The sequence below is a fragment of the Dromiciops gliroides genome, chromosome 4, assembly GCF_019393635.1.
Source record: "Dromiciops gliroides isolate mDroGli1 chromosome 4, mDroGli1.pri, whole genome shotgun sequence".
NCBI lineage: Eukaryota > Metazoa > Chordata > Mammalia > Microbiotheria > Microbiotheriidae > Dromiciops > Dromiciops gliroides.
In genome coordinates this window covers 448,004,378-448,032,219 of record NC_057864.1, presented here as the reverse complement: position 1 = coordinate 448,032,219, position 27,842 = coordinate 448,004,378, and the positions used below count along the sequence as shown (strand labels likewise).

Below are 27,842 nucleotides of genomic sequence, written 5' to 3'. Positions count from 1 at the left end.
TCCTGATATATATATATATATATATATATATATATATATATATATATATATATATATATATATATATATATATATATAGAGGCTAGTGACTTTGCACAACCCTGCCTCACTTAAATCCAAGTAACTGCAAGTTATGGCATCACCTCCTGATGTCATGGCCCTCTTTGAGAAGGAAGGACAAGCAATAACAACACCCAGGACATAATATAGTGTCTGGAACATAGAAAGTACTTAATAAGTATTTATTGAATTGAAATTAAATGGGAGGGGCAGCTAGGTGGCACAGTGGATAAAGCACAGGCCCTGGATTCAGGAGGACCTGAGTTCAAATCCAGCCTCAGACACTTGACACTTAACTAGCTGGGTGACCCTGGGCAAGTCATTTAACCCTCATTGCCCTGAAAAAAAACAAAAAACAAAAAAAAGAAATTAAATGGGAAAGAAGAGGAGGAAATTTTTAGCAAGTAGTCTAGGGTTCCCAAGTGGATGGGGGATTGGCAGAGAGAAATAGAAATGTGTACCCCCAACAGAACTGTGTTGAATTCAACCAGTAAGAACACCCCTAAAATTCGAAAGAATGTGATGTACATCTGGAGGTGGAAAGGATCTCAGAGGCCAGTGAGTCCAAGTCCTTCATTCTATTGATGAAGAAACTGGAACCAAGATAAGGAGTTTAAGTGACTTGGCCAGGGTTATGTAAGTCATAAGTATCAGAGGTGAAATTTGAACCCAGATCCTCTGACTCCAGAACTGTTTCGTTTTACAACGGATCAAACCTAAATAAAGCAATGTCTCTTTGGTAGAGGAGGAGAAGGCAGGGAGAGAGAACACCAGTTTTCATCTTTTAAAGTGCAACTGAAATTCCATCTCCTCCCTGCAGCCTTCCCAGAATCTCTTAGCCAGGAAAGCTGTCTAGCCTGGATATTATATAACACCATGACTAACAGCTTTCTAATGCATCTGTCATGTAATGATGAGATCAATTGTTTTATTGGCATGGCGGGGGTGGGGGGGGGTCTCAGGAAGGAAACTCCCTCTACCAGCTCAATAATTATTTTGCATTTTACAAACTTGGAGGATGATTAAGTTACTTACCCAGGGTCACACAGACCCTGTGTATGTAAAAGAGGTCAGATTTGTACCCAAGTCATCCTAACTGTGATGTGGCTTTTTATCCACTGGACCATGAGGGTACTTCTCTCTACTGGGACTGTACTGTAGTTTTCTGTGCTTGTGTCTCATCTCCTCACTAGACTGTTAGTTTCATGAGGTCAGAGACCAGGTCTTACAAGCATCCTCAATCTCTCTCATAGTGCTCTGCACACAGTAGACCCTTAACATCTATTTTGTTAAGTGTTGATAATTTTCTCTTTGAGAGGGAAGTATTACCAGAGGAGGGAAGGTTGTATATGTTAGTGGTCAGGAGAAACAAAATTAAGGCCCTGTGATGTGGTGGGGAGAATGCTGGAAACCTGGGCTTGAATCCCAGCTTCATCTTAAATTCATTCTTCAGATTGATTGAACTGATCAATTAATTGGTAGCTCTCTTTTCTTCTCTGTACTCCAGGCTCCTTATCTATAAAAATGGGAGGAGATGAGATGAGAGGATCTGCAATATATATATATATATATACACACATATATATATATGTATATATATATATATATATATTCTCATAAATACATTTGCTTTGTGGATAGTTTGACCAATAGATAAGGAAGTTCAAACTCTTCCAAAGGTGGTCATTTGTCTTACTTAAATCTGATCCACTTGACCTCCACATGGCTGAGCATCATCAGGCTTAGGACCTATACAGTGAAGGTCACTATGATGGCATTGGATTGGAGGTAGGTCTGTGGTCACTGATTGTGGACAATGCAACAAGTACCATTGCTCCATGAGGGTTCATTAATTTTGAGGAACATTGGATCCAGCATTCCCCACTCCCCAACCTGGAGTTTGTGATGATGAAATTGGGGCATACAAATGCATGAACGGCTCATTTCCAGTCCAGGGAGACTATTATTGGGATTGCTTTAGGGAATGGGATAGTCTACATAATTAAGCATTATCTTTAGTAGAAAGTGACTAGATGGGACTAAAAGGACCATTATCACCCCTGCAGCTTGTAGCATGTTGGGGTAGTTGCCATGAACACTGGTTAGATGTGCTAATGAGACATGCAGAAGACATAGTTAATTAAGGTCGTTAAGGATCAGGAAAGAAATCAGCAGTGTGCTGTGGAAAGAGCAAGAGACTGAGAAGCAACAAATAAGGATGCTTGCTCCAGCATCTCTATCCTTTGGCCATGTGACTTTGGCTGAGTGTCTTAGAGTTATAGATCTTATTTCTGGAAAGCCTTCAAGAAAAATATTCAAAATGTGCTAGATTTGGAAGGAACCTACAACGACTACTTCTAGTCCCTCTTTTAGGCAAATAAAGTAGTATTCCCATTTTAATGATGAGGTGATTGAGGTCCCTGAGAAGTTTAGTTTAGCAAATGTTTACTGGGTACCCAGCCCTGTGCTAAGTGCTACAGACACAAAGATAAAAATGAAGCCCTATCTCCTCTCAAGGAACTTACTTTCTATTGAGGGAGGGCATGAAGGCAAGAACCAAAACCTTCTGATTTCTACCAAATGTCAATATTTTTTTCCATCATTCCTTCCTGAACTTGTTCCCTTATCCTTAACACTAGGATAATAATTCTTGCTTCATTTACCACACAAACAAGCTATGAAGATCAAATGACATAATGTATGTGAAAGTCTTATTTAAACATAAGGTATAGTTTAATAAGATAGAAATAATAATAATAATAATAATAATAATAATAATAATAATAATAATATAGAAATAGAGACTAGACTTGTAATTTCATTGCCATAAAGAAATCTTGGGTGAGGAAACTACATCCACCAATGCTGATCATCACCTTTCCCAGAACTTAGAATCTAAGTTTCCTGTCTATATTAGGGGCACAGTGGAAAAAGTGCTGGGCCTAGAGTCAGGAAGACTCCTTTTTCTGATTTCACATCTGACCTCAGGCACTTACTAGCTGGGAGACCCTGCACAAGTCACTTAAGGCTGTTTGTTTCCTCATCTGTAAAATTAACTGGAGCAGGAGATGGAAAACCACTCCAGTGTCTTTACTAAGAAAACTCCAAATAGGGTCATGAAGAGTCAGACATGAAAATGACTGAACAGCCAACAAAAATGCATGTACGTATTATTAGTAGATAGGCAACAACTCTGGAATCAGGAAAACTTGGGTTTGAATACTGCCTCTGACAGGTACTGACTATATGACCCAGGATAAGTCATTTAACTTCTTGGTGCTCTAGGAAAGTCTCTAAGACTATAAGCTGCAGAGAAAGTGTTCAATTGTATTGGCAGAAGGCACTTCTTTGTCTGTGGGTTCCTGACACTGATGAAAATACAGGTCATCACTATGCTTATAATTAAGTGAGAGCTGTCCACTTAGTAAACATCACATAAATATTATGGTTTATTTATTTGTTTATATATGTTTTCAATTCAATTAACAGTTGCATGCATTAAAAACCTGTTTAATACAATTTTCATCTTATCCTATTCTTTTCTTGGTCCTCTAAAAATGTTGTGGTGGATTTTATTGTAATTCGATTTGTTAGTGATAATACTTGCTTTACACTTAGCTTAATGATTAAAATGTGTTTGGTTGTCGAATCAGTTTTGATTATGTGCAGAATACAATCTATAGAGTTGTACTGTAATATATTCAATGGCACATACGCCATCAATAAGTCCCCATCCTACAGACTTGTGAATTCTTTGAAAAGATTACTTCCACATGCTCCCCAAACCACTTAAGATTTTTGACTGGTTGGTGGTCCATTGATTCCAAGTATCTGACCTGTCAAAACGCCATCTTTAAACTCCAGTGATGCAGAGAAGCCTAGAATTAGCCAGAGCTGAATTTATTACAGAACAAAGGGAGGTGATGATTAACACACCCATTTGAGCAGTAGGGGGGAAAATAATCCTTGAATGGATTAGATGCCATGATCCTAAAACCACATTCTTTGAGCTTCTGGGCTCTTGCCCAGAAATGGGGAGAGGCTAAACAATGATGCCTTTTAAAAGACAGGCTGTCTCTGAAGGACTCAGCCTGAGTTCTGTCCTAGGTCTGTTGGACTGATCAGGACCAGCCAAGTAAGAAGATGATGGTGGTGGTTTGAAGTCATGTTTGGGAATTCCCTTTCACCAGTGGGTAAATGGAATTGAGTTTATAGACCAGATGATTCTTAACTAGGGGTCTCCAGAACCCCTAAGAGGTCCATGAATAGATTTCAGGGGGTCCATGAACTTGGATGGGAAAAAACCTCATCATTATTTTCATAACCTCTAGCTAAAATTTAGTGTTTCCTTTAATTGTTTAAGAACTTTATTCTGAGAAGGGCTTCATAAGACTGCCAAAGGTTTCCACGCCCAAAAAATGTTCCTGTTATAGAACTTCTCTGTTAATAGGTATTAAAGAAAAGAAATGCCTCTTCTCCATTATTTTGTTATTTCAATTTTTAAGCTTAAATTCTGTGATGATGCTTCATTATGTTATGGGTTATTGATGGCTATACCAATGGATCACAAAGTCAGGTACATCCACCTAAGCTGTAATGTTTGCTTTGAGTTTGGACTGGCAATGGACCATGCATGTAGATGGCACCCAAGGCACCCACATAAGGGTGAGAAGTTTAGCACCAGAATGTGGAGACTTTGGTGGGCATTTAAAAAATTTTTGGCTAGAGTAACTCACAAAGATTATATGCTAAGTAATGGAAGGATCTATGCTCTGTGTTGAGGTGAAAGGAATATACTTAATAACAAAATCCTAGTTCTGAAATATGACTATTTAAACTTGCCCCTGTGAAGACAGCACCAAAGGATGATTGAATTTGGGGTAATATAATGGATAGGGCACTAGACTTGGAGTCAGGAAGACCTGGGTTCAAATGCTGCCTCAGACACAACAGTAGGCTGAACCTTGGCAAGTCATGCCCTCTCCTTGCTTCAGTTTTCAAGATGGTGGTGTTGGTCTTGATTGTCTCTAAGGATCTTTCAGCTTTAAATCTGAGATGCCATGATAACTTTGTCTTACAATCAAAAAAGCATTCATTAAGCATCTAGGACACAGAGAAAGATGAAATCATCTCTGCCTTCAGAGAGTTTACATTCTATAATGGGGGAGACAACTTGTACCAATAAAAGCACAAACAGAATATGTAAACATGGAATGAGTAGGTGCATGACTATTTCCAGGGCTGATGGAGAGCTTTCACAGATGTAGAATGATGTCAGGCATTTTGATGAGTTACCCATGGTCACCCTGAGAGAAGAGGGCAAAGATGGGTTCTCCCTGGCTACTCAGGAACAGCAGTTGGCCCTGAGTTCTCCCAGCAGGTGTTTCCTCAGTGTTTTCCAGTAAACTCTATCTTGGTAACAAAGCTGACAGCCATAAACAAAGCCTGTAGTTGGCTTCCAGAGATTAATTTTCCCACTGATTACCTCTTTATTCCTCCTTTCCTCTGCCCTTTAACTCTAGCTTCATAAATAGCACCAACCTTACAGAGATGTGTCCTCGGCTTCCTTGGGAGAGGTCTCAAACAGAAGGACACTAGTTTAGGACATGCTACCTGAGCAGGAAGAGGACCATTAGAGAAAATCCAGTTTGGCCCTCATTCCTGGGGAAGAGGACTGCTTGAATCAGCCCCAGGGGCTCAGGAAATCTCCCTTCACTCTGAGAGGAGCCAGGAGACAGCATCATCTCTGAAGTTTCTAAATACAGTTCAGGCCAGGTCACTCTGACAAATGCTAAATTGGCCCAGCACGAAGGGATCAGAGTGGGATCTATGACAGCGGGTTTAAATGCCACGGCCTCGGTGCCAGCAGTTTCCCAGGGCTTGAGGGGTGGGTTTGGAAGGACAGTGCAGCTCCATATCAGAGGGCAGTCCTTGCAGGGTTGGCACGTGAACAGTGCCGTCTCAGTGACACCCGTGATTCCTTCAGAAGGCACCAGAAGTCGAATGACCACACTAAGGGTTTATAGGGTGTCCTTCTCTGCAGAGCTCACTGAACTTGGGCTGAAGTTGGAGGCCACTGTCTCCTCGAGGTAGGTAGGCATGGGGCAGAAGCTTTCATTGTCCCTCTCTCCAGAGGGGTTAGCTGAGGAGAGGAGCAGGTGGGGCTAACCGGTCTGGATAAGTCTAAGGGAGGTGAAGGAGAGGAACACCGAGAACAAGTTGGCTTTGAGAATGCCTAGCTAAAATTCTTTCCCTATAAAGCTCCTTGAACAGGGATCTGGGAACCTTTTAGCGCATGGATCACTTGAAGGGGGAAGAGCCAACCTATCCCCCTCTTGTTTGCTACCATGAAAAATTAGCCTCCCTGGGGCTCAGTGCCCTTTGAATCACTCCCATCTAGTCATCCCGACCTTTACCATTTTGTGCTGAAGTGAGATATGAGGTGGGGAGAGAAATGCCAGGGAATGAGTGTGTGGGCTGCTTGAGCGGGTTGGGTGGGGAGAAGGAAAGATGAGTTATGGATTCATTGTGCCCAATCTGTGCAAGGCTTTTCAGCCTAAGTTAATGGTTTTTTTCCAGTAGCAGTCTTATACTCACCCCTTCCACCTCTTTTTTTTCCTCCATGAGCTAAAAAATGCAAATACCAAGCAGAGATAGATGGCTTAAGCATTTTGGACCAGCCTGTAAACCAACTGGAGGAGGCTTGAGTGCTGTGTGAATAAGCAAATTACTCTGGTGTTTCATTTGCCTCATCTTCTAAATAAGGGGGGTTGAATATGAATCCAACTAGCAATGTTCTACAGATTACACTTTTATACCCTCCACCCTAAGGTAAATTTGGGAGAAATCTTGGTAGTCCTAGGAATCCCTAATGGTCTTGGTTCTTTCTTCTTTTGTCCTCCTCTTTAGTTTTCTCTTTTTGTTAAAGTCAGGGAAAAAATAGCATTAAAATGTGCTAAGTGGTGTAGTGGCTAGAACGCTTGGAAGTAGGAAGGTCAGTTTGACTTAGAGTTCATATCCTGACTCCAACACTTACTAGCTGTGTGACTTTTACTTAACACTTTGCTTAATTGTTCTCAGCCTCAGTTTCCTCTTCTACTAGAGGGATTAATAATATCACCTACCTCACAGGGCTATTATGAGGCTTCAATGAGATAACCTCTGGAAAGTGCTTTGCAAAGTTTAATGGGCTAGATAAATGTTGGCTCTTATAAGATGAACGGGCTTTTTCCCTTTCAATGCTCACCCTGGAACATTGACATTGATGGAATTTCTGTATTCTCCTTTGAAGAGACTGCCTTGCTAATATGCAAAACCATGCTTTCTTCATTCTGAAGCACGCAAACAACCTACTGAAAATTAACATGTGAACTTTCGACTGTAGCTATACCTAGTTTGAATTATTAGCCAAAATCTATGGGTGAAGGCTGAAGTGAGCTTTCTGTTTCAGACTTATAAAAGATTTGCATGGGGACCCCAGACATCACCAGGTACAGGGACCCCGTGCACTGCACGTCTTTGTCTTTCCGACTCTTATAGTAACTGCTTTTGGAATGAGTTATTTGGCTAATGAAAACACTTCTATTTGCTTTGTAAAGTTTATGTGATCATTTAATTTTTCATAGATTGGTATCTTATCTCCCAAAGTATCTTGCAAGGTCTTTGAGAGCAGGGACTAATATTTATTTGTATGTGCATTTGGTGGGCACTCTATAAATATTCCTTGACAATAATCATTGCTTTGATCTGGTCCTATAACATGATGTATATAGAAAACTCTCTCCACTGAATTAGAAAATTATAATCTCAGTTAGCTGGGGCACAGCAAGGCTAAGATACTTGCCTGTAGTCATGTAGGCAAGTCAGAAGCAAGACCCAGATCTTTTTGGCTCTATACAATATAATGGGCTCCTTGCCCTGTCGAATTCTCAGTACTGGTTGTTGCAAATCATTCCCAGTATTCTCAAGTGCCCACTCACACTCCTGTGAATCTTGCTTGGCAGATGACCCCACCTTCAACTTCATTAGAATGAAAGCTAAAAATTATATAGTACTTTAAGGTTTGCAAAACACTTTTCACATTATTTCATTTGATCCTCATCCTCACAACAATATTTGAGATAGGTACTATTTTTGCTCCCATTTTACAGATGAGGAAACAGAGAGGATGAAAGATTAAATGTTTTTGGGGTGTGTCTTTTGTTCAAGTTATTTCAGTCATGTCTAACTCTTTGTGACCCTATTTGGGATTCTCTTGGTAAAGATACTGCAGTGGTTTGCCATTTCCTTTTCCAGCTCATTTTACAGATGAGGAAACTGAGGCAAACAGGATGAAGTGACTTGTCCAGGGTCACACAGACAGTAAATATCTGAGGCTAGATGTAAACTCAGGAAGATGGGTCTTCATGACTCTAGGCCCTGCCTTCTTCTTCATTGTAGTACATAGCTGTTTTATTTGGAGGGGGTCAAAGGATAATAAATGCCCAAAGCAGGATTTGAACACAAGTTTTCCTATTGCCAAGCAAATAAGTTCTCCATTAGGCAACACTGCCTTTCCTTGTGATTGAGGACAACAGCCTTGAAGTACCTCAACTTTTCTCCCCTCTGTTTCAAAACTTCTGTTCCTTTCCTCTTACCTTAGGAAAAGAGGTGTTGTGCTCTTGATTACTACTTCTGGTATTTTGCTCAATTCAATCTCTTTCTTTCTTTCTTTCTTTCTTTCTTTCTTTCTTTCTTTCTTTCTTTCTTTCTTTCTTTCTTTCTTTCTTTCTTTCTTTCTTTCTTTCTTTCTTTCTTTCCTTCCTTCCTTCCTTCCTTCCTTCCTTCCTTCCTTCCTTCCTTCCTTCCTTCCTTCCTTCCTTCCTTCCTTCCTTCCTTCCTTCCTTCCTTCCTTCCTTCCTTCCTTCCTCCCTCCCTCTCCCTCCCTCCCTCCCTCCCTCCCTCCCTCCCTCCCTCTCTCTCTCTCTCTCTCTCTCTCTCTCTCTGCAAGCAACATATATGTAATGCAATATATATTTATTAAGTACAGGGTGGATTACAATTATCATGTGTTAATGGAAGGGACGATGGAATCTCTTCTTTGAAGGAACTTAAAGCCTAATAGGGAAATGTGCCATATTCACAAATCCCTAAAGTACAATATAATACATGATAAATGTATCACAAGAGAAGAACAAAAAATATGACATATGAATTAGAAGAGAAATTAAGAGAAAAATGGTCATATGTGAGAAGGTAAAAATTATTATAGACTGGAATGTTAGGGAAAGCTCTGTGGAGAAATTGGCATTTGAAATGGGATTTAGAGAATGGTAAGAATTTCTGAGGGGGAAGTTTTTTTGAGATAGCAAACAATATGAACAAAAGCATAAAGGTAGGAAATTGTGGCATCTAGAAAGAAAATAGGAAATAATCCATTTTGGAAATAGCATAGAGTTCAGACAGGGGAGTGACATAAGATAAGGCTGGACAGGTAGGGTGGCATTATAATTACAGAGGAATTGAAATGCCAGCCCAAGGAATTTGAAAGTTACTGAATTGGCAAAAGGGAATCTTTGAAGAGTTTTGAGTAGAACAGTGAAATAAACATGTTTATGTATAAGAAAGATCAATCAAACCTATTATTTATTTGACAGTTTGAAGTAGGGAGAAATCTAGGCAGACTGGCCTCAACACATGACACTCCATTTTCCATCTCCATACCTTTCTTTACACTGGGTGTCCTCTCTGTTGCCCCCCACCCCCAAATCTGGAATGCACTCCTTCCTCACTTCTGTCTCTTAGAATTCCTAGTTTCTTTCAAACTTTGGCTTAAATGCTGCCTCAAAATTAAGACTCTCCACATCTCCCTTGCTGTTAGTGCCTCCCCAACAAAATTACCTTGTATTGGGGGCAGCTGAGTGGCACAGTAGATAAAGCACCAGCCCTGGATTCAGGAGGACCTGAGTTCAAATCCAGCCCCAGACACTTGACACTTACTAGCTGTGTGACCCTGGGCAAGTCACTTAACCTTCATTGCCCTGCAAAAACAACAACAACAAAAAGACAAACAAACTAAAATTACCTTGTATTTATTTTTTTTCTATACTTTACATGTTATCTCCCTCCTCTCCTCTCTCCAATAAAAGTTCTGTGAGGGCAAGGACTATTTCAAATTTGTCTTTGTATCCTCATCACTTATCACCATGGCAGGAACATCAAAGATTCTTAATATGCTTTTTGACTGATTGAGAGATCAGAGAGAGGAAACACTGTTAGAAGGGTATTGCAGAAGTGTAGAATAGCAATGAGAGGTCTGTATGAGGGCATGGACAGTGGGAAAAAGAGGTAAGGTTTGATTGGATATAGGAGATGAAGGAGAGAGAAGGTACAGGTAGTGGAAATTGTTTGAACATGATAGACTAGCTTAATAGTGGTTCCATTGGAAGAAAAAGTGAAGTCATAAGAGGCATATTTTTGGGAAAAGAGAATAAGTTTGGCTTTGGGTATATTGAATTTGAGGTACTTAAGAATACTTGATGGATGGTTGAAGATGTTCTATAGGCAGTTATTATGGGTTAGGAGCCTGGAAGAAAAAATGGGACTGAAGTTATATATTGATTTTCTTTCTTAAACTCTAACTCTCTCTCTCTCTGTCTCTCTGTCTTTCTCTGTCTCTGTCTCTCTGTCTCTCTCTGTCTCTGTCTCTGTCTCTCCCTCTCTGTCTCTCTCTCTCTCTTGATTGTAACTGTGATTAGGGCTCTTTTAACCTAAACATCAACAACAAGAAACAACCATTCCCTTTGACTTCCTTTACTGGCTATCCAGTCTTTGTCTCCTCTCTCAATGTAAAACTTCTGGAAATAGTTGTCTATCTGCATTTGATGTTTTTGCTTCCACTCTATCCATGCATCCACCCAACCCTCTATAATTTGGCTTTGATGGCTACCACTCTACTGAAACTGCTAATGCAATTATGACACCTTTCAGTTGGAGAGGTCATCTATTTCAATTTGTATGTGTACCAGAATCCCTTTTTGTTGAAGTACTCAATACCTTCAAAGGCAACTAATTTCATTTTTGGATGGTTGAAATTGTCATGGAATTAAAAAAATCTAACATAGAAAAAAAGCATCTCAAGTTGAATCCATCTTTCATACAATAGCCTTACAAATACTTGAAGATAGCTATCATGCTGTCCCTAAATCTTCACTGCTCCAGGATGTCAACATCCCCTGTTCCTTCAACTGATCTTCTTATGACTCTTTTACCCATCCAAAAAGGCATTCCTACAGCCCAGACTCAGAGACCCTTACTGCCCTGATTTTTATTCTTTGAATGTTTTCCAACTTATCAAAGTCATTCCTAAAATGTCTATCTAGTACTGAATGCTAGAGTGGCAGGATCATATAGTAGAAATAGCACTGACTTTGGTGTTAGAGAACTAAAGTTCAAACCTCATGTTTGAAGCTTACTTTCTGTGTGACCTTGGGCAAGTAATATAGCCTCTATGTGGCTCAATTTCCTTTACTGTTAAATGAGGGGCTTAGACTGCAGAGGTCTTTTCCATCTCTAGCTCTATGATTCTATGACAGGGCTCCAAATATGATCTGACTAGGGCACAATATAACAGGAATATAATCTCCTGTGTTTTAGTAACTGTACCTTATGGAAATCTAAGATCACATTAGATTTTTTGACTGTCATGTTGAATTTTTTTTTGTGTACATCTTTTTATTTTTTCCATAAAAGTATTTTATTATTTCCAATTACATGTAGAGATAGTTTTCAACATTTGTTTTTATAAGATTTCTAGTTTCAAATTTTTCTTCCTCCCTCCTCTCTAAGAAAGCAAGTAATCTGATATAGGTTATATATGTACAATCACATTAAACATATTTCTGCAATAGTCATGTAATGAGAGAAGAATCAGAGCAAAAAGGAAAAACCTCAAAAAAGAGAAACAACAACAACAACAACAACAATAGAAATACTATGGTTCAGTCTGTATCTAGATTCCACAGATCTTTATTTTTTTTCTTGATTTGGAAATAATTTTCCATCATGAGTCCTTTGGAACTATCTTAGACCATTGTATTGCTGAGAAGAATGAAGTCTATCACAGTTGATCAACACATGATGTTGTTGATACTGTGTACAATGGTCTCCTGGTTCTGCTCATCTCACTCAGCATCAGTTCATGTAAGTCTTTCCGGGTTTCTTTGAAATCTGCCTGTACATCGTTTCTTACAGCACAATAGTATTCCATCACATTCATATACCACAACTTGTTCAGCCATTACCCAATTGATGAACATCCCCTCAATCTCCAATTCCTTGCCACCACAAAAAGAGCAGCTAAAATATTTTTGTACATGTGGGTCCTTTTCCCTTTTTTATGATCTCTGGGAAAAAGACCTAATAGTGGTATTGCTTGGTCAAAGGTTATGTAAAGCTTTATAGCCCTTTGGGCATAATTCCAAATTGCTCTCCAGAATGGTTGGATCAGTTCACAGGTCCACCAGCAATGCATTAGTGTTCCAATTCATGTTGAATTTTTAAAATATAATTTTATTGACACCTCTTGTCTCTTCATTGCCTCTATTTCCCATTATATCCCTCCTTTTGCCCCCACCCACAGAACCACCCCTTATCATGAAGAATTGAAAAAGTGGAGAAAAAAAGTTCAGCAAAACCAACCAACATATTGAAAAAGTCTGGTAGTATATGTGGTTGTTCCATACAAATGGTCTTCCATCTCTGCAAAGAAGAGGGAATGAGGTGTTTCCTCATGAATCTTCTTTGGGGATGATCTTGGCCATTGCATTTTCTTTTCTTTCTTTCTTTTTTTTTTTTTTTTGGTGAGGCAATTGGGGTTAAGTGACTTGCCTAGGGTCACACAGCTAATAAGTGTTAAGTGTCGGATGCTGGATTCGAACTCAGGTTCTCCTGACTCTAGGGCCAATGCTCTATCCACTGTACCACCTAGCTGCCCCTGGTCATTGCATGTTCACAGGATTTAGTTTCAATTGTTTTTCTCTTCTCATTCTTTCCATTTATATTGTCATAAGTATTGTGTATTTTGTTTTCCTGTTTCTTACTTTACTTTGCATCAGTTCATATGTTTCCCATGAATTCTGTATTTGTCATAATTGTTAAAAACTTAGTAATGTTCCATTACATGCATGCACCACAATTTGTTTATCCATTGTTTCCGATTTTGCTACTAGAAATAGTGCATTATTTTGGCTTATATGGTACCTTTATTTCCACCATTCACTTTCTTGAAGTAAATGGCTAGCAGTTGAATCTCTAGGTCAAAGAGTATTGACATTTTAGTCACTTTTTTTTGGTTGCACAATTACAAATGACCTACAACGACTGGGTCAATTCATAGCTGAACAACAGAGCATTACTGTTTTGTCTTTCTGAAACTCCTTTAATATGGACTGTTCCAATCTTTAGTTATCTTTGCCAATTTTCTGGGTGTGAGGTAAAACCTCAGAGCTATTTTGATTTACAATTCTTCTTTTTCAGAATTCTTTCTTTCTTTTTTTTTTTGTGGGGCAATGGGGGTTAAGTGACTTGCCCAGAGTCACACAGCTAGTAAGTGTCAAGTGTCTGAAGCCAGATTTGAACTCAGGTACTCCTGAGTCCAGGGCCAGTGCTTTATCCACTGTGCCACCTAGCTGCCCCCAGAATTATTTCTTTATATCCCTTGACACTTTGTCTTTGGGGAAATGGCTTTTGGTCATATATTTTTGTTAGTGTAACCTACAGCTTAAAGTCTATTGGCATAGAATGATCCTCATCAGTGGAGAATGATTGTTTGGTGCTCATCAAATCATGCGTTAGACTAGTTTGTTAGGAAGAGAAAATGGACCCGTAATGTGGGAAGAGCAGATGATCACCAGTGGATAGCTAGAGTACGTCACTGGTTCCCTGTTGATGTCAGGAGAAAGTGATAAAGGTTTCAGAAAAATTGGGTTGATTCCCTGAGGTGAACTTTGTGGCGAGAATATGGACAAGAGTCTCACAGAATGGACAGGCATGAGTAGATTGTGATCTGTATCATTGAGAGAACTCTGAAACTGATGAGATCTTAAGCTCATTTGAAAAATTGAGAGTTGGGACAGGTAGGTGGTGCAGTGGATAAAGCACTGGCCCTGGATTCAGGAGCATCTGAGTTCAAATTCGGTCTCAGACACTTGACACTTACTAGCTGTGAGACCCTGGGCAAGTCTCTTGACCCTCATTGCCCCACAAAAACAAACAAACAGAAAAGAAAAATTGAGAGTTGCCTATATTTGAAAGATGGAAGGAAACTGGCATTTATTAAATGCCAACTTTATGCCAGGCACTGTACAAATATTATTTGATTCTCACAACAATTCTGAAAGGTAGGTGATACTATTATCTATATTTCATTGTTGATGAAACTGAGGCAAAACTTGATGTCATCATCAAACAGATAAGTGACTTGCTCAGGATAACATGACTAGTATCTAAGGCTAGATTTGAACTCAGGTCTTCCTGACTTCAGGCCCAGCCTATTATTTATGAAGCCATCTATTAGAAAAAAGAACCTTATCAGAGATATTTGTTGCAAAGATTCCACTCTGCTGCAGAGTTCTCTTCACAGTTGTATTACCTTTATTTATGCAAAAGCTTTTCAATTTCATAATATTAAAATTATCTGTTGACTCTTTTCCTTGTTTGGTTAAGAATTAATTTCCTATCCATAGCTGTGAAGGGTTCTTGATTTGGATCTCTTCTTTTTTCATAGTATGATAATTAATCTTCAAGTGACCTGTCCATTTTGTGTTTATTGTATAAGATGTTGGTGTAAACCCATTTTCTATTAAACTAATTTCCAGCTTTCCCAGCAATTCTCATAAAATGGGGAGTTCCTACCTATGTAATTTATGTTTTGGGATTTATTGAGATCAATTATTTTTTATTCTTTCTTTTCTAGTATGTTCTATTGATCTTATTAAGTATTTTTTTGGGGGACAGGGCAATGAGGGTTGACTTCCCCAAGGTCACACAGCTAGTAAGTTTCAAGCGTCTGAGGTTGGATTTGAACTTAGGTCCTCCTGAATCAACTGCACCACATAGATGCCCACTATTGTTAAGTGTTTTTAAAAAATGAATACAAAGTAGTTTTGATGTTTACTGTTTTATAGTATATAGTTTGTGGTCTGGATGTACCACTTTCACTTTTATATTTTCCCCTTATTTTCTTAGGTATCCTAGATCTATTGTTATTACAAATTAATGTTATTTTTGTCTACCTCTTCAAATTATTCCCTTAGTAGTTTGATTGGTATGGAGTCAAATTGGTTTACCTAAATTAATTTAAATGCCTAAATTAATTATATGTATGTTCTAATTTTATTGCATGGCATGACTTAAGTATGGGCAGTAACTATCCCTTCAATTTTAAAAACTGTTCTTTACTTCTCTGAGGAATATTCTGTGCTTGTATCTAGACAGGTATTGCATATCTTTTGGTAATTTGACTCCCAGATTATTTTATACATTTTAAAGTTAATTTGAATGGAAAGGCCTCCATTTCTAGTATTCCTTCTGGATTATATTGTTGCTATATAGACATACTATTGATTTTTGTGGGCTTATTTTGTAACTTGCTACTTTGCTGAAGATACTAATTGTTTCATTATAACTTTGCTGACTCCCTAGGATTTTCCAAGCAAAACTTGATGTCATCATCAAACAGATAATTTTGTTTTCCCCATGCCTATATTTAATTTTTAAAAACATTTTTTCTTGTCTTTTATATTGGTAGAATATTTAGAACTATGTCAAATAATAACAGGGGATAGAGATTATCCTTATTTACTTCTGTGGTTATTGGGAAGGTATCTAGTGTCTTGGGCTTGTATATTAAGTATAGATCCTTCTTTTTTGTAGAATTTTTTGCCATATTACATTTTTGATCACATAGAACTTTTAGTTCATGACCTACACACCTCCCATTTATTGATGTAAATTGCTATCTACTCACACCTCTTCCACATACCCAGTCACCTTTTCTGACTTTCTATTCACCCATTTTTTTGTATTTTAACTTATATTGTAGGATCTCTTATATGAAGTTTAACAGTCCTTAACATGTCAAGTGTACAACCTTTATATAGAGTCGCATGGATGATCTGGCAAAGTTTTGCCTTGTTTGATTGATTATAGGGTATTATCAGAATGGGAAATATCATCTTGGTGTTGACCAGATGTTAGTCTATCTCTGGCCTGCAAAAGGTAGGGCTTGGACATAAAAAGAAAGGGTATCGTAAAGGAGAGAGGAGGGAGTAGCAGATTAAGAGCAGCTTTCTGGATCTTTGAAGAGAAATCACGACCAGTAATCCAGTTTCAGCTGTAGCAGAGACCTGTAGTGTTAAGATGATGAAATTTACGAGGCATATGTTTTTGCATCCTTGGATCTATGAGTCACAGGAAAGTATGTGTGGATTTTTCTCTTTATGGTTCATGTTAATTAAATCAAATGCACAGATTTACTAAGTGCCTACTGTCAACAAACAAGCATCATTAAGTACTTACTATTTAGTCTCAGGGACAGCTATGTGTTGTGGTGGATAGAGTGCTGAGCCTGCAGCCAGGAAGACTCATCTTCTGAGTTTGAATCTGGCATCAGATACTTACTAGCTGCAGCAACCTGAGCAAGTCATTTAACTCTGCCTCAATTTCTTAATCTGTAAGATGAGCTGCAGAGGGAAATGGCAAACCACACCAGTATATTTGCCAAGAAATCCCCAAATGGGGTCACCAAGAGTTGGAAATGACTGACCACCACCACCACCACCACCAACAACAACAGCAACACCAACAAGGACAACAACATGCCTTCAGTGGGGTTATTGCTCTCTAGAGGGTGGTTGACTTTAAGGAAATTTTATTTTCCTGGGGGGAGACTTCATGTAAATTATTAGTTATATACAAGATATAAGCAGAGTAGTTAGAAGGTAATATCAAAGAGGAGGGTGCTAATAGCTTGGGGGAATCAGCAAGGGCTCCTGGGAATCTGAGATTTGAGCCACATCTTGAAAGGCATCAGGGAAATGAAAGGGAAGAACATTTTAGGCATGAGGAACAGCTAGTGCAAAGGCATGGAGATGAGAGATGCAGTGATTGAGTGAAGGAATTACAAGTGGGCCAGTGTAGCAAGATTGTAGAGCTCATGGAGAGGGAGTAATGTGTACAAAGGCTGGGAAGGTGAGAAGGGGCCAAGTTGTAAAGAGCTTTAAATGTCAAACAAGGGATTTTAAAATCTTTGAGGAAGTAGGGAGGCATCGGAGTTCATTGAACAAGGGAAATACGTGGTCAGACCTATGCATTAGGAAAACCACCTTAGCAACTGAGTGGAGGTTGGATTGGAATGGGGAGAGATTTGAGGCACAGAGTCTAGTCAGAAGGTTATTCTAGTAGTCCAGGCAAAAGGTAATAAGAGTCTTAACTAGGGTTGTGGTAGAGATTGGAGGAAAAGGGAACATACACAAGAGGCATTGTGAAAGTAGAAATTGCAAGATTCCACAATGAATTAGGAATGCTAGTGATTGAGAATGAGGAGTAGACTATGAAATTTGAGGTTTCAAGCCTGGGTAACTGGGAGGATGGTGGTACCCTCAACAATAAATGGGAAGTTTAGGAAGAAGAGAATGCTTGTTGGGGAAGACAATGAGTTCTGTCTTTGGTATGTTGAATTTGAGGTGACTCTGAGATATCTAGTTTGAGATGTTCATGATGCAATTGGAGATATGTGAGTATAGTTCAGCAGAACAGCTAGGGCTGGGTATACAGATCTGGGAAAAAAATACCTGAATAGAAATGATCATGAAGCCTATGAGCGCTGAGGAAAAGGGAGACATTTTAGAACAAAAAGAGATGGGGGACCCTTGGGATATACCCATGGCTAGTGGGTATAATGTGGATGAAGAATCGTCAAAGGAGGAGGGGTAGACAGAGAGAGAAAAAGAAAACCAGGAAAAAGCAAAGTCACAAAAAACCTAGAGAGTATCCAAAGAAAGAAGGTGTTTGCTTGATCATGTATGTTACAGTTATGCCTGGAGGCAGCTGTGTCCTTATTAGTTTCAAGGAGCATATTTATTGAATAAAGGTCAAAACAATCCCAATATCTTATTTAAATTCTAACTCTGGTGATCTCTTTAAGAAAGTGGACCTATTTGTTTTCTTTCTTTCTTTCTTTCTTTCTTTCTTTCTTTCTTTCTTTCTTTCTTTCTTTCTTTCTTTCTTTCTTTCTTTCTTTCTTTCTTTCTTTCTTTCTTTCTTTCTTTCTTTCTTTCTTTCTTTTTTTTAGTGAGGCAATTGGGGTTAAGTGACTTGCCCAGGGTTACACAGCTAGCAAGTGTTAAGTGTCTGAGGCTGGATTTGAACTCAGGTACTCCTGACTCCAGGGCTGGTGCTCTATCCACTTCGCCACCTAGCTGCCCCTGTTTTCTTTCTTAAAGTAATTTTAATGGATCACTTGAACAGTACTGATATGAGAAAAGTCTAGCTATTAGTTCTGTCCTGAAGGTTTTCCATGCACAAAACTATGGTTTGAGGGAGATGTGCTGGTGCCATATCTGAATTTTGTAACTGTGTTATAAAAGGTTAGAATCTCAGAGCTTGAAAGGTCACATAATGACTCACTGGCAGAACTGGAATGAGAGCCCAGGTCTTCTGGCTTCTAGTTCTGGGCTCTTTGCATTATGCCATCCCATCCTGCTTCTTTTTTAGGTTTTCCTTGGAAGAGGCCACAGGTGAATGATGGTGATAGTCATGGTGATGATCTTCCAGGTACACTATGAAGGTTTGCTGATGTGATTGTCCCAACAAGAACATTTTAGCATTTAAAAATGAGTATAATGTGTTTTGGCTGATTGGTTCTCAGTAACATAAGTGGGGATGTGTTTAAGAAAACATATACACCACACACATGTATTTGAGAATATATTTAAGACAATGGAATATACTTAAAACAAATTACCAGAAGTCAGGATTGGGAAGGGTAATGAACTTGAACTTTAGGTTTACAACACTCCGAGGACATTTCCAATTATTTGAGGTATTGTCAAACTCCCTCGGTATTTTTGAAACAAAATTAATTTTAATTCACTTTCATTAAAGAAAATAAAAAGATAGCATGTAAGGCTTCTAGGAATATGTAGAATGGAAAGGGGCATAAAAGTGATGTCTTGGGGCAGCTAGGTGGTGCAGTGAATAAAGCACTAGCACTGGATTCAGGAGGACCTGAGTTCAAATCCAACCTTATACACTTGACACTTACTAGCTGTGTGACCTTGAGCAAATAACTTAACCCTCATTGCCTGCCCCCCCCCCAAAGTGATAAGTCTTTTATTCAGCACCTGTGGGGATGGGAATAGACTATTGGATGCTATGTAGTTAGGAGAAACTTAAGAAATGTTATTGACTGACCTTTGTTCTTCTGTAAAATGGTGGCCACAAGCAGAAAGTAGAATTAAGAAACTGGCTTTGAAAAGAAGAAGCCTTTGGTATGAACATCTCCAGAAAAATGCTGGGTTGTGTTTGTTATTACCTTAATCCTTTGCTTCCTTGAAGGTTAGTACTACCTTCTACATCAAGTCTTTTCTGCTTTCCTCAGCTGCTAATGCCTTCCCCCACAAATCACTTTGTATCTGTTTTGAATATGCCTATTTATGTACTTATCTCCTACAACTAGAAGATAATTTCTGTTTCATTATTGTGTTTGTATCTCAGACCCTAGCACAGTTTGTGGCACATAATAGGCACTTTATAAATGCTTGTTGATTACTTGTGGTCAATGTGGCAGCTATTGGGCAAAAGACTTCCCTAAATTACTCATGGAGTACAGTGGCTCTGAGGATGATGGCATTGTCTAGGTACTAAATTTCAGTTGATATTTAGGCATCTAGGTGGTATAGTAAATAAAGTCTTGGACTTGGGGTCAAGGAAACCTGAGGCTGAATCATGTCTCAGACACTTGGTGGTTCTGTGAACCTGAGCAATTTCACTTAACCTTTATAAGTCTCAGTTTGCTCATCTGTAAAACAAGGATAATAATAGCACCTATAATAGAGTAGCTGTGAGGATCAAAGGAGATAATACATGTAATGTACTTTGAAAACCTGGAAGTGCTATATAAATGTTAGTATTTGTACAGTTAGCTTGGCATAAGCTAGGAGCGACTAAGCCTTTTTCAGTAGATTTACTTTTCATATATTCTGAGAGACCCAGGGTTGGTGAGGTAAGAATGGGGTAGACAGAAGAGAAGAGAAGGATACAAAGAGAGTATGCCTGGAAGAGTGCTGACTGAAAGACTGATGAAGAGAAAGGGACTGGTGTTGTTACTGATCTCATACTGGGTAAGCACATTCCCTCAGAAATCCCTAACACCTGTAGAGAGGGGCAAGTAGGTCTTTGACTGACAGGAAAAATCCACCAGTCCATCTTGGTTGCTTTTCTGAGTTCCTTTAAGGGCAGAGTCATATGATTGATATGTAGTCAATTCATGGGGTCTTGACCTGTGTATTATCTCTTTCTCTTGATTCTCCTTTGTCTTCTACCTCCTAAATTACTTACAGATATGTATCATGATTCAGGAGACGTATGTATTGTCCACTAAACTGTATTCTTAGTAGTCCATTTGGCAGGCTTTATGCCTGCCTTAGATTTTATGTCTACCTTGGCCTCATTTTCCAATGGAACTGGATGGACTGGGGAGACCCTAGATTCTAACACTAAAAGATACTTTACTATTCTCTTATAAATTCTGGTATCATTATAATTTTAGTCTAAGCCATTATGATTTACAAAAAGTCCTGAATTGGGTATCAAATTTGGACTTAGTATTTAAGACAATATCAAATGCTATTTATCTTTCAAATTTCATATAGGCTTCGCCAATCTTCCAGATGTTCTTTGGAATGAGCTGATGCTAGGAACTGTTTTTGAGTGCCAGATTACTTCAGGAGAATTCAAACTGAAACCCTCTAGAATAGCTTGACATCAAGGGGAGATGCCCACAAGTTGTTTACTCCATCGATGGTTCTCTGAAACAGAGAGCTAACTCAGGCACAGGATAGATCCTCTGATTTAGCCAATGGCTTCTTCAACCAGCACTGGTATTGGTTAATCCTTTGGGGAACTGCAAGGGTCTAATTGTACTTAGAATACAGGGGGTCAATCCCAGCTCTAAATCCATGATCACATGCAATGCAACAGCATATTGGAAAGTGTTAGATTTTGGAATTTGTGATCAAAAGGTACTGGGGAGATACTGGGGCAAATTTTTTAAATCAGCTGTCCTATAGTGATTTCACTGTATCAAAAAAAATCATAGTGTCTAAAATTAGAACTGGGTTTTGAGTGAAGAATTCTGGTAAGCACATTGATATGTCTGCCAAAATGAAGGTGCCATTTGGGAATAATGGCCAAAATAGAGTAAGACAACACAGAGTTAAGTCCAGTGATTTAGCAAAGTTAATGCTTTTAGTTGAGAAGGATTAATTAAATCTATCCACCTTTCCCTTAAATTTCTTGATGTTTTTTTTTACATTATAGTATCTTTCTAATATGCACTATCTTTCAAGACCTTTCACTTCCCTCCTTGAGAAAAACAGGTAAAATTAAATAGTAACCTCATATTGCAATATACAACATAGACCCATAGTCCCCTATCTCTTTAAGGGTATGGATAAGTATGTCATCAGTTCTTTCCTGTGGAACCAAGGTTTGTTTAATTACTCTGCTTAGATACTTTAAAATATTTTCCTTTTATGTTACTGTGGTCACTGTATGTGTCATTCTCCTCATTCTGCATTCTTTGTTTTGTATCAGTTCATAGAAATCTTCCCATGGTTCACCGAAGTCCTTATATTTGTTGTTCCGTATGATGCAATAATATTCCATTACATTCTAAATCCCCTTTTATTCCTTAACTCTCCCTTTACTAGGATGGATCCTAGCATCATAAATTTAGAGTAACTAATCCAATTCTTTTTATTTTATAGATAAGGAAATGGAGTCCCAGAGAAGTTAAATTGAGAGGTCAAACTTGCCCCCAAATCACACAAGTAGTAAAGGAGAAAGTCAGGATTTGAATGCAAAGCCAGTGTTCTGAAAGTCCTGCAAAAAGCACCAGGATGGCCCTTGAGGATTTCCTTTTAGGAAATGTCAATCAGCACTCATGGCCTCCAAACAATGGTAGCTTGAAGTTTTGGACTCTTCTATATAGATCATAAATTTGGATCCAAAAGGGTCTGGGAGGCCATCAAATACAACTTCCTCATTTAGATGAGGATATTAAGGAATAGGACATTAAATGACTTGCACAGGGGCATACAGAGTGTGTGTATCAGCAGTAGGACTTGAAAGCCAGTCCCCTTGATGCTGAAGGCAACTCTTCATCCTCCATATTATGCTGCATCTCATTTATATAGTGGCCATTTCCAGTGAAAGGAGTGAAATTGATTTCTTTCTATTTTAATTTTCATTCCTTTCTCCTGCTCACACAACTAGAAAAGACACTGACAGGTGCTATTTCCATAGTGACCCCTTAGATCTCCCTTTCCAATGGCAATACTAATGTTTTATATACTTAACATGAAGTTATGTTGTGTTTCATAGAACCAAAGGTTGTTTAGAGGTAGAAGGGTGTATATAGGACCTTTAGACCAGTCCCCTCATATTCCACTTAAGTAGACAAAGGCCTCATGTGAGGATAGGAGTTGTTCCTTGTTTGTCTCTGTGGTGTTCCCAGAGTCTAGCAAGGGCAAAGGGAGACTTAGTGACAGAGCCAGCATTAGAAGCCAGGCTTCTTCTTTCCACTGTATCACCCAGCCTCCAAGAAGTTTTTGTTAAAAGTTATTGTAGGGGCAGCTAGGTGTCACAGTGGATAGAGCACCGGCCCTGGAGTCAGGAGTACCTGGGTTCAGATCCGGCCTCAGACACTTAACACTTACTAGCTGTGTGACCCTGGGCAAGTCACTTAACCCCAATTGCCTCACTAAAAAAAAAAGTTGTTGTAGATGGCTAAATGGAAAAAATATTTTAACAATATTTGATTGTGGCTTTGTGTTTTCATGGAGTCATACTATATAGTATAATTGTAGGCAACATCTAACATGTTGTTTATTCCTACAGCTTTGTTGCTTGCAGCCGAATGAAGGCTAGAGGAGGAGGAGGGGGCTGAAAAATGCCTTGCCTTATGCTCCCCCCTTCAGGTTGTTCTCCTAACCTGGATTTTTTGGTGGCTCATGCTTGACTTTTAGCCAGTTGATCTTGAACTCAGACCATGCTTTCTGCTGGATCTCTGGATCTGTAAAGAAAACCCAGAGAGGTTAAATTGAGAGGTTAAACTTGCCCAAGGTCACACAAGTAGTAAATGACAGAATCAATATTTGAGTTCAGGAGGCAGATAGGTGGCGCATGGATAAAGCACCAGCCCTGGATTCAGGAGGACCTGAGTTCAAATCTCGCTTTGGACACTTAATACTTGCTAGCTGTATGACCCTGGGCAAGTCATTTAACCCTCATTGCCCCTCAGAAAAACCAAAAACAAAAAAACAAAACCAAAAACAAACAAAAAAGGATTTGAGTTCAGGTTCTTTGATTTTAAAGCCAGTGTTTTGAGAGTCCTGCAAAAAAAAAAAAAAAAAAGGTATTTCCTACATTTGGTTTTGACCTTAGGATTATACCACTGGATTTGATCCTTGGAATTCCTTCCCTTTCTCTTTTAGCTTCTTGACTCTCTGTCACCTGTTTATACTTGCTTCCCACCTCCCCATTCTGTAAGGTGTGGAACACAGGCAGCCAACAAATCACTCATTTGTGGTTGGGTTGGTGTTATTTGCCCAAAGACTAAATAGCTCACAGATCAATTGAACAGTGATCAACCCATTGCATTCATTAAGATAGTTAAAGTTGTTGAGCCACCACTCAATAAATTGAGGTATTGTGGCCATCTGTTTGCCTAGAATGACCATATGGTATTCTTATTACTTGTACAGTGATTGATTATTATTGATAATCCCACTCAGACTTTTCTCAAACCTCCTCCCCCCTTATTGTATGAAAGAGTGACAACTGAAATCTATCTTGCTTATATAGTACAAGGCTGAGAGGTAAGTTAATATTATTTACTTCTATTTTATAGATGAAAAATTAGTCCAAGGGGACACAATGTCACCCTAAAAGTCAGTGGTTAGAATTTACATCTTAGGGAGGTTGTTGTGGGGGAATGGGGGATGGGTAGTCTGGTTTCATCCTGTGACTCATATAATGTTTTCTGATCTCTTGGCTCTGGTTTTAATGCAGGATTCTCAAGTCCTATTTCCTTTAACTTTAATAACCATTTGTAACTCTATCACCTCTCTTTCTGATTTCTTTACACTTCCCTGGTGAAAATATGCTTTCAGAAGCTGTCAAACAAGTCTTTTTTATGCTTTTTAGAGGTTCCTTTAGAGGGTGCATTCTGGAAAACAGGAATTCATCAATTGTCAAGAAAACAAATTATTTGGAAACACAAAAGTGCGAGACTCTGGGCAAACAACACTGTGTGGCTTTTGTTTGAACTGTCAGCTTGGTATCTGAGTCTGAGTTAGTCACTCATATAAGTAGTGATACAATCCATTTGGTACCTCTCCCTCAGCCTTTGTAACAGCTGGTACTTAAGTCACTGCTCAGGGTTGTTGTATGACAATGCAGCATAGTGGAAAATTCACTTGACTTGGCATCAGAAGCAATGGGTTAGCTTCCTGGCCATGCCACTGGATAGCTGCATGGCTATAAACAGATCACTTAATCTTTCTGGATCTCCATTTCTTGATCTGTAAAATAGGGCTTGAGAGGTCAAATGGTGTAGTGGAGAGAGGGCCATTCTTGGAGCAAGGACGGTCTGGGTTTGGTTCTTCCCTGTGACATACACTGGCCAGGCAAGTCACAACCTCTTAGAGGCACCTCTCTAAAACTACAAATTGTAGAAGTGTCAACCTGTATTGGTAGATGGAGATTCTGGTCATCAAGTTCCCAATACTAATGAAACCAAGGTCTGGGCCCTATCCCTATCTCCCTAAAATGGGGCAAATGATTCATTAAATGTTATTTTCAGTGACTATTAAGTGCCAAATACTTTGCTAGGCATTAATGAAATAAAGAATAAAAATGAAAATCTTCCCTGACCTTTAGAATTTCATATCCTGCTTCTACCTACTTTACAATGTCAATTTCAGGGAAATGTTTGGTGAATCATAATGTGCTAGATAAATGTGAGTGATTATTGTCACAGTTGTTCCAATTTGATTAACAGAGGGTTTTTGTTCTTTGTTTTTAATAAGGCAATTGGGGTTAAGTAACTTGCCCAGAGTCACACAGCTATAGTAAATGTCAAGTGTCTGAGGCCGGATTTGAACTCAGGTCCTCCTGACTCCAGGGCTGGTGCTCTATCCACTGTGCCACCTAGCTGCCCCTGATTAATAGAGTTTTATAGTTTTATTAATGTTGATGGTACTGATTCTGGGGTGCTTTGAGTAGGATCAAATTTCCCCCATTTTTAAGATTAGGAAACACATAACAAATCTGAAACTTATTACAATAAGAGACAGCTAGGTTGCCCAATGGCTAGAGGGTTGGACATGGAATCAGGAAGATCTGAGTTCAAATCCTACCTCAGATTCTTACCTGCTGCATGCCATTGGGCCATTTAACCTCTTCCAGTTTTATCATCTGTAAAATGGACATAATAATAGGACCTATTTCACTGGGTTGTTGTAAGAACCAAATGAAGGAAAGTCATTTGTTTTTAAACACTTGAATTACCAGGCATTATTCTAAGTGCTTTACAAATATTATCTCTCCTATTATTAAGAGTATATATATGTATATGCATATACACACATATAGACATACACACATGTATGCATATATGTATACATGTGTTTGTATATATCTATATCTATATTTATAATATTTGCAAACCTTAAAATGCTATTTAAATGTTAACTGTTACTAGATAGCATTGTGTGGTTAGCTCAGACACTGACCTTGGCCTCTCGGATGAAGCTTTACAAAGACCATTTAAATGAAAAGTCCAGTTTTTTTTTCCAGTAACAGTTAAGAAAATGCAAAAGGTGCTGTTGATATGCTGTTGGAAAATTCTCCGGCTCTGAATGGGAGTACTCTGGCAAAATGAAATAAAAAAGAGCCCATATTCTGAATGTAAAACCCACCAGGTCTTTTTTTTTCTGGGAGGGAGTGTGAGCTTTCACATGGAGTGGAAACCTAGGAGCTAAGAATATTTGATTTTATTCCCAGTATAGGGAGGTAAATGACTTCACCTGAAAGTGGCCTTCACTCTGATATAAATGCAGCTTGCAAGTCACTAGTTATCTGTTGCCACTAACTGGGGGACTTCTTTGGTTATCAAATATTTAGCACTTGATTATATATTATCTTTTTATATTGCTCTGATTGTTCTACATGTATTATTTCTCCCCCTCCAAGTTAATTTATATTATATTATAAGGAATTTATATTCCTTGAGGGCATGGACATGTCATAAATATCAGGGACTTATCACCCCTTGACTAGACAATTGTAATAGCCTTTTTTTTGGTGAGGCAATTGGGGTGAAGTGACTTGCCCAAGGTAACACAGCTAGTAAGTGTTAAGTGTCTGAGGCTGGATTTGAACTCAGGTACTCCTGAATCCAGGGCCGGTGCTCTATCTACTGTGCCATCTAGCTGCCTCTTGCAATAGCCTTTTAACTGGTGCTTGCTTGCATGCTCTCCTTTTTCCAATCCAGCTTTCATAAAATAATCTTTCCATTTTACAAGATTGACTGCTGGGTTTTTTTTTTTGTGGGGCAATGAGGGTTAAGTGACTTGCCCAGGGTCACACAGCTAGTAAGTGTCAAGTGTCTGAGGCTGGATTTGAACTCAGGTGCTCCTGAATCCAGGGTCAGTGCTTTATCCACTGTATCACCTAGCTACCCTGAAATAGGGAATTTTTTAAATGGAGAAATTAATCCTTGTACTATCTACCCCACAAATTATTGCCATGGTGAATAAAGTGCTGGAATTGGAGTCAGGAAAACCTGAGTTCAAATTGTGACCCAGACACTTACTAAGTGCATGCCATTTAACCTCTCTGTGTTTCAGTAGCTTTATGGGGATAATGATAATACTTAACTCATTGGGTCATTGGGAGGATCAAAGGAGAGAGTATATGTAAAGTACTTGACAAACTTCAGAAACACTATATACTATGTTCATTGTTATTGTTGTGGAAAGAATTTTGTAAATCTTCAAGTATTGTATAAATATGAATGATTATTGAAATTATCATTATTGAAAAATGTGGAGATTCTCTGGCCATTGGGGAGTAACATTGTGTTGAACTACCCATTCTTTCCATTTTACCACAAATCAAGTCTGCTATTATTAAGCTTGATCCCAGCCTTCTCCACCAGTTGATTTTATTCCTTTGACTTCTCTTCATCAGCGCAGATGATACTGTGAGAGAAGGAAAAGGCCATCTGGCTCAACATACCAGCTTTTTATTTGGTTGCTTTCAAACCCACCTTCCTGTTTTGGGCCCCCCTTCTCTCTCCTCATACTTCAGAAACCAATCTAGGTGTCTCCTGAACTCATTTATACCCTTTGTTTCAACAGCCTTCCCTGGTAACTAATTCCATATGTTTATTGCCCCCTTTGCCTTGCAACAGCCAGAAGCCCTTTCTTCATCAAAAATGACCTTATTGGACTTCT

At 38.8% G+C, this 27,842-nt stretch overlaps 1 protein-coding gene across 2 annotated transcripts in view; it reads left to right on the top strand.

Moving 5' to 3' along the window:
* Positions 1 to 27,842, top strand: part of TBX15 (T-box transcription factor 15) — a 151,469-nt gene that overhangs the window by 58,741 nt on the left and 64,886 nt on the right. Inside the window, exon 1 of one of the 2 annotated variants that reach the window (XM_043999561.1) lies at positions 5,956 to 6,149. The exons of the other annotated variant lie outside the window; for it this stretch is intronic. The gene's annotated coding sequence lies outside the window, so the exon portion shown is untranslated. Of the gene's footprint in view, positions 1 to 5,955; positions 6,150 to 27,842 lie in introns of those variants that run through there. 2 annotated transcript variants of the gene reach the window in all.